General features: G+C 51.4%; 1 non-coding gene across 1 annotated transcript in view; it reads right to left on the bottom strand.

Moving 5' to 3' along the window:
* The window catches only part of LOC124588908, a 1,910-nt gene extending 1,564 nt beyond the window's left edge, over positions 1-346 (bottom strand). Inside the window, exon 1 of the ribosomal RNA XR_006975832.1 lies at positions 1-346. This exon is cut by the window's left edge and continues 1,564 nt beyond it. This is a non-coding gene — a ribosomal RNA (small subunit ribosomal RNA).
* Positions 347-5,000: the final 4,654 nt, after the last annotated feature.

Below are 5,000 nucleotides of genomic sequence, written 5' to 3'. Positions count from 1 at the left end.
CTACCATCGACAGTTGATAAGGCAGACATTTGAAAGATGCGTCGCCGGTACGAGGACCGTGCGATCAGCCCAAAGTTATTCAGAGTCACCAAGGCAAACGGACCGGACGAGCCGACCGATTGGTTTTGATCTAATAAAAGCGTCCCTTCCATCTCTGGTCGGGACTCTGTTTGCATGTATTAGCTCTAGAATTACCACAGTTATCCAAGTAACGTGGGTACGATCTAAGGAACCATAACTGATTTAATGAGCCATTCGCGGTTTCACCTTAATGCGGCTTGTACTGAGACATGCATGGCTTAATCTTTGAGACAAGCATATGACTACTGGCAGGATCAACCAGGGAGCTGCGTCAACTAGAGCTGAGCAGCCGGCCGCCCGGGAGTGTGTCCCGGGGGCCCGCGCGAACACGCAAGCGTCCGCTCAATTATTCTGCAAACAGGAGGAGGCTGAGCTCCCCTGCACAATACACCTCGAAACCCTCTCAGGTCCCGGCGGCGCGCAGCGCCGTCCTAAGTACTTGGTCGGGTTCGAGAGAGGCGCAATCGCCCGGAGTTTGGCGAGTAGACGCTTTAGGTGCGACCACCCGTGCTCCCAACTGAGCTTGCCGCTGCCGACAGAGGCCCGGGAGCGTGCTGTCGTGGCATTGCCGGCGGGAGACAACACGCGCCACCTACGGTGGCCGGCAGCTCCAACGCCAGCGCCACAGAAGGACAAAAGCCCCACTTGGGTGCCGAAGCGAACTCTCCCAGCACAGCGCACGCGCCAACACGTCCGCACAGCTGCGATACAAACCACCTGCGAGAACCGCAGAGGCGACCGAGCAGCAGACGGCGTCGCGGCGCCGAGCGCCGGGCGGCGGCGCATCCTCAGCGCACACAGTCCTCAATCGGACCAGCACACTGCAGATGTCCACCGCGCTTCGCACCGGGCCCGCGAGGACCTACTTTGGCCGCACGGCGCCGCGTGCAGGGTGCGCCGGCGCGCAGCTGCGCCGCCTGCCGCCTCCGTCGGCCGGCGCGCCTGCCACTGGCCGCCCCCACCAGCCGGCTGTAGCGCGTGCGCCCACGCACCGCGCGGCCAGCACGCCGGGAGGCCCCCCCTCACCGGCCGGGGACGGTCCCACCCAGCCACCGCCGCGTATCGCTTCACACCCACATGCCATTCACGTTCGTGGGCATGGTGGGTATCGCTGAAACAACCGGTTGGTAGCTCAACCGATCGTCGCCATCACTGATTCACCTCTAGCGAGAACAACCGCACCACAACCGTTTACCAGTTGTTCATTTGCGTAACGTCACCAGCAAACGTAGACGTCCATCGCCATTTGCAAATTCAACGATTGTTGCATGCCTGTGTCAGGTGTCACGACACACTATGTCTGCCCACATACACGCAACAACATGTGCACGCTTCGCGAACACGTGGAAGGTGGCCCCCGTACGTATGCGATGTCCATTGCGCGAACGACTGTCAACCGGCCTCTGTCGCATGTCGCAGATGTGGAACGCAGTGCACCATGCTATCACGGTGTGTGAGAAGAGACGACTACGTCTGACAACACGCGCCACTACATCAACAGACGGCTCATGCTGATCGCCATCCACGGCATACCATACTGCAATCCAGCTCTTATAGGGAGACGACACGTAGCTGAGTGCACAATATTTGGACCGTATGGTTCGCCGTTGTTGGCGCAGTCGTGGTACGGTCACACATGTACCACGATGTATCATTCAGTACATGAGGACCAATGTGCAGTACAGTGTGTGATTTGGACGTACAACATCAGCGGACAGTTGACACACGCCGTACCACAACGTAGGCTGTGCTTCGCCATGCAAATGCCAATGAACAACTGCGAAGGGCATTGAGCATGTACGTCCTGCTGCCATCCGCATTACAGTGTATAGCTGCAAGGTGTTTAACATGAAGCGATACTCTGAGGACCAGGCAGTGCGAGTAGCAAACTATATTGCGGGGGTTGCAGTTAGGCAACACCACACTAATTTAACGCGTCGTATGACAATTACAGAGCAGGTTAAGGCCCAACGTGTGTTGGGTTAAGGCCCAACGTGTGTTGGGTTAAGGCCCAACGTGTGTTGGGTTAAGGCCCAACGTGTGTTGGGTTAAGGCCCAACGTGTGTTGGGTTAAGGCCCAACGTGTGTTGGGTTAAGGCCCAACGTGTGTTGGGTTAAGGCCCAACGTGTGTTGGGTTAAGGCCCAACGTGTGTTGGGTTAAGGCCCAACGTGTGTTGGGTTAAGGCCCAACGTGTGTTGGGTTAAGGCCCAACGTGTGTTGGGTTAAGGCCCAACGTGTGTTGGGTTAAGGCCCAACGTGTGTTGGGTTAAGGCCCAACGTGTGTTGGGTTAAGGCCCAACGTGTGTTGGGTTAAGGCCCAACGTGTGTTGGGTTAAGGCCCAACGTGTGTTGGGTTAAGGCCCAACGTGTGTTGGGTTAAGGCCCAACGTGTGTTGGGTTAAGGCCCAACGTGTGTTGGGTTAAGGCCCAACGTGTGTTGGGTTAAGGCCCAACGTGTGTTGGGTTAAGGCGCAACGTGTGTTGGGTTAAGGCGCAACGTGGGTTACGTTAAGGCGCAACGTGGGTTACGTTAAGGCGCAACGTGGGTTACGTTAAGGCGCAACGTGGGTTACGTTAAGGCGCAACGTGGGTTACGTTAAGGCGCAACGTGGGTTACGTTAAGGCGCAACGTGGGTTACGTTAAGGCGCAACGTGGGTTACGTTAAGGCCCAATATAGGTTAGGTTAAGGCCCAATATAGGTTAGGTTAAGGCCCAATATAGGTTAGGTTAAGGCCCAATATAGGTTAGGTTAAGGTACAATATAGGTTAGGTTAAGGTACAATATAGGTTAGGTTAAGGTACAATATAGGTTAGGTTAAGGTACAATATGGGTTAGGTTAAGGTACAATATGGGTTAGGTTAAGGCGCAATATGGGTTAGGTTAAGGCGCAATATGGGTTAGGTTAAGGCGCAATATGGGTTAGGTTAAGGCGCAATATGGGTTAGGTTAAGGCGCAATATGGGTTAGGTTAAGGCGCAATATGGGTTAGGTTAAGGCGCAATATGGGTTAGGTTAAGGCGCAATATGGGTTAGGTTAAGGCGCAATATGGGTTAGGTTAAGGTACAATATAGGTTAGGTTAAGGTACAATATAGGTTAGGTTAAGGTACAATATAGGTTAGGTTAAGGTACAATATGGGTTAGGTTAAGGTACAATATAGGTTAGGTTAAGGCACAATATGGGTTAGGTTAAGGCGCAATATGGGTTAGGGTAAGGCGCAATATGGGTTAGGTTAAGGCGCAATATGGGTTAGGTTAAGGCGCAACGTGGGTTACGTTAAGGCGCAACGTGGGTTACGTTAAGGCGCAACGTGGGTTACGTTAAGGCGCAACGTGGGTTACGTTAAGGCGCAACGTGGGTTACGTTAAGGCGCAACGTGGGTTACGTTAAGGCCCAATATAGGTTAGGTTAAGGCCCAATATAGGTTAGGTTAAGGCCCAATATAGGTTAGGTTAAGGCCCAATATAGGTTAGGTTAAGGCCCAATATAGGTTAGGTTAAGGTACAATATAGGTTAGGTTAAGGTACAATATAGGTTAGGTTAAGGTACAATATGGGTTAGGTTAAGGCGCAATATGGGTTAGGTTAAGGCGCAATATGGGTTAGGTTAAGGCGCAATATGGGTTAGGTTAAGGCGCAACGTGGGTTACGTTAAGGCGCAACGTGGGTTACGTTAAGGCGCAACGTGGGTTACGTTAAGGCGCAACGTGGGTTACGTTAAGGCGCAACGTGGGTTACGTTAAGGCCCAATATAGGTTAGGTTAAGGCCCAATATAGGTTAGGTTAAGGCCCAATATAGGTTAGGTTAAGGCCCAATATAGGTTAGGTTAAGGTACAATATGGGTTAGGTTAAGGTACAATATGGGTTAGGTTAAGGTACAATATAGGTTAGGTTAAGGCGCAACGTGGGTTACGTTAAGGCCCAATATAGGTTAGGTTAAGGCCCAATATAGGTTAGGTTAAGGCCCAATATAGGTTAGGTTAAGGCCCAATATAGGTTAGGTTAAGGCCCAATATAGGTTAGGTTAAGGTACAATATAGGTTAGGTTAAGGTACAATATAGGTTAGGTTAAGGTACAATATGGGTTAGGTTAAGGTACAATATGGGTTAGGTTAAGGTACAATATAGGTTAGGTTAAGGCACAATATGGGTTAGGTTAAGGCGCAATATGGGTTAGGTTAAGGCGCAATATGGGTTAGGTTAAGGCGCAATATGGGTTAGGTTAAGGCGCAATATGGGTTAGGTTAAGGCGCAATATGGGTTAGGTTAAGGCACAATACGGGTTAGGTTAAGGCACAATACGGGTTAGGTTAAGGCACAATACGGGTTAGGTTAAGGCACACATTGTTGTAAGGAAAGGTGTTTTCGGGGGGGGGGGGGGGGCTGGTTTGTTGATTGTGATTATCGTAAGTAAATGACTGCGGCATCATCTGATTTGCCACGTCAGGGTGCACCTTTGGCTCATAACAGGCGGCGCTCTGATTCCATGCTTGTGGCAGACCTGTGTCTTTCATTCGTGCCATTGTTTGTGTGGTGTGACAGGAGGCAGTATTGTGATGTTGGGTGCACCCCTGTGTAGGACATGTGTGGGTGTTGGTGGCTTAGCTGAGCAATGGTGGTTGTCGGAAGGGTGGGATATTCTGTTTTCCGAGTGGACCTCCCGGTCTGGTTATGATAGTGTGGATTGTCTAATGTGGCAGAGAGGATGCACTGGGTGTTGTTCCATGCTGGTGCTTAGATATTGTCTGTGTGCCTGTTACAGGCAGAGAGTAGTGCGTGATAAGAGTGTCTGGCTGACGTGTGATTGTGAGCAGAGTCTTTCAGCATGTATACGGACAGTTGTATACATTATCTGTATTCTGATGGCTCTATCTATTACTAATCAGCGCCGTGTATACGTTTAATCCGGTTCCAG

Source organism: Schistocerca americana, unplaced genomic scaffold, assembly GCF_021461395.2.
Source record: "Schistocerca americana isolate TAMUIC-IGC-003095 unplaced genomic scaffold, iqSchAmer2.1 HiC_scaffold_663, whole genome shotgun sequence".
NCBI lineage: Eukaryota > Metazoa > Arthropoda > Insecta > Orthoptera > Acrididae > Schistocerca > Schistocerca americana.
The sequence above is the reverse complement of the archived record's forward strand: the minus strand, read 5'-3'. Positions and strand labels throughout refer to the sequence as shown.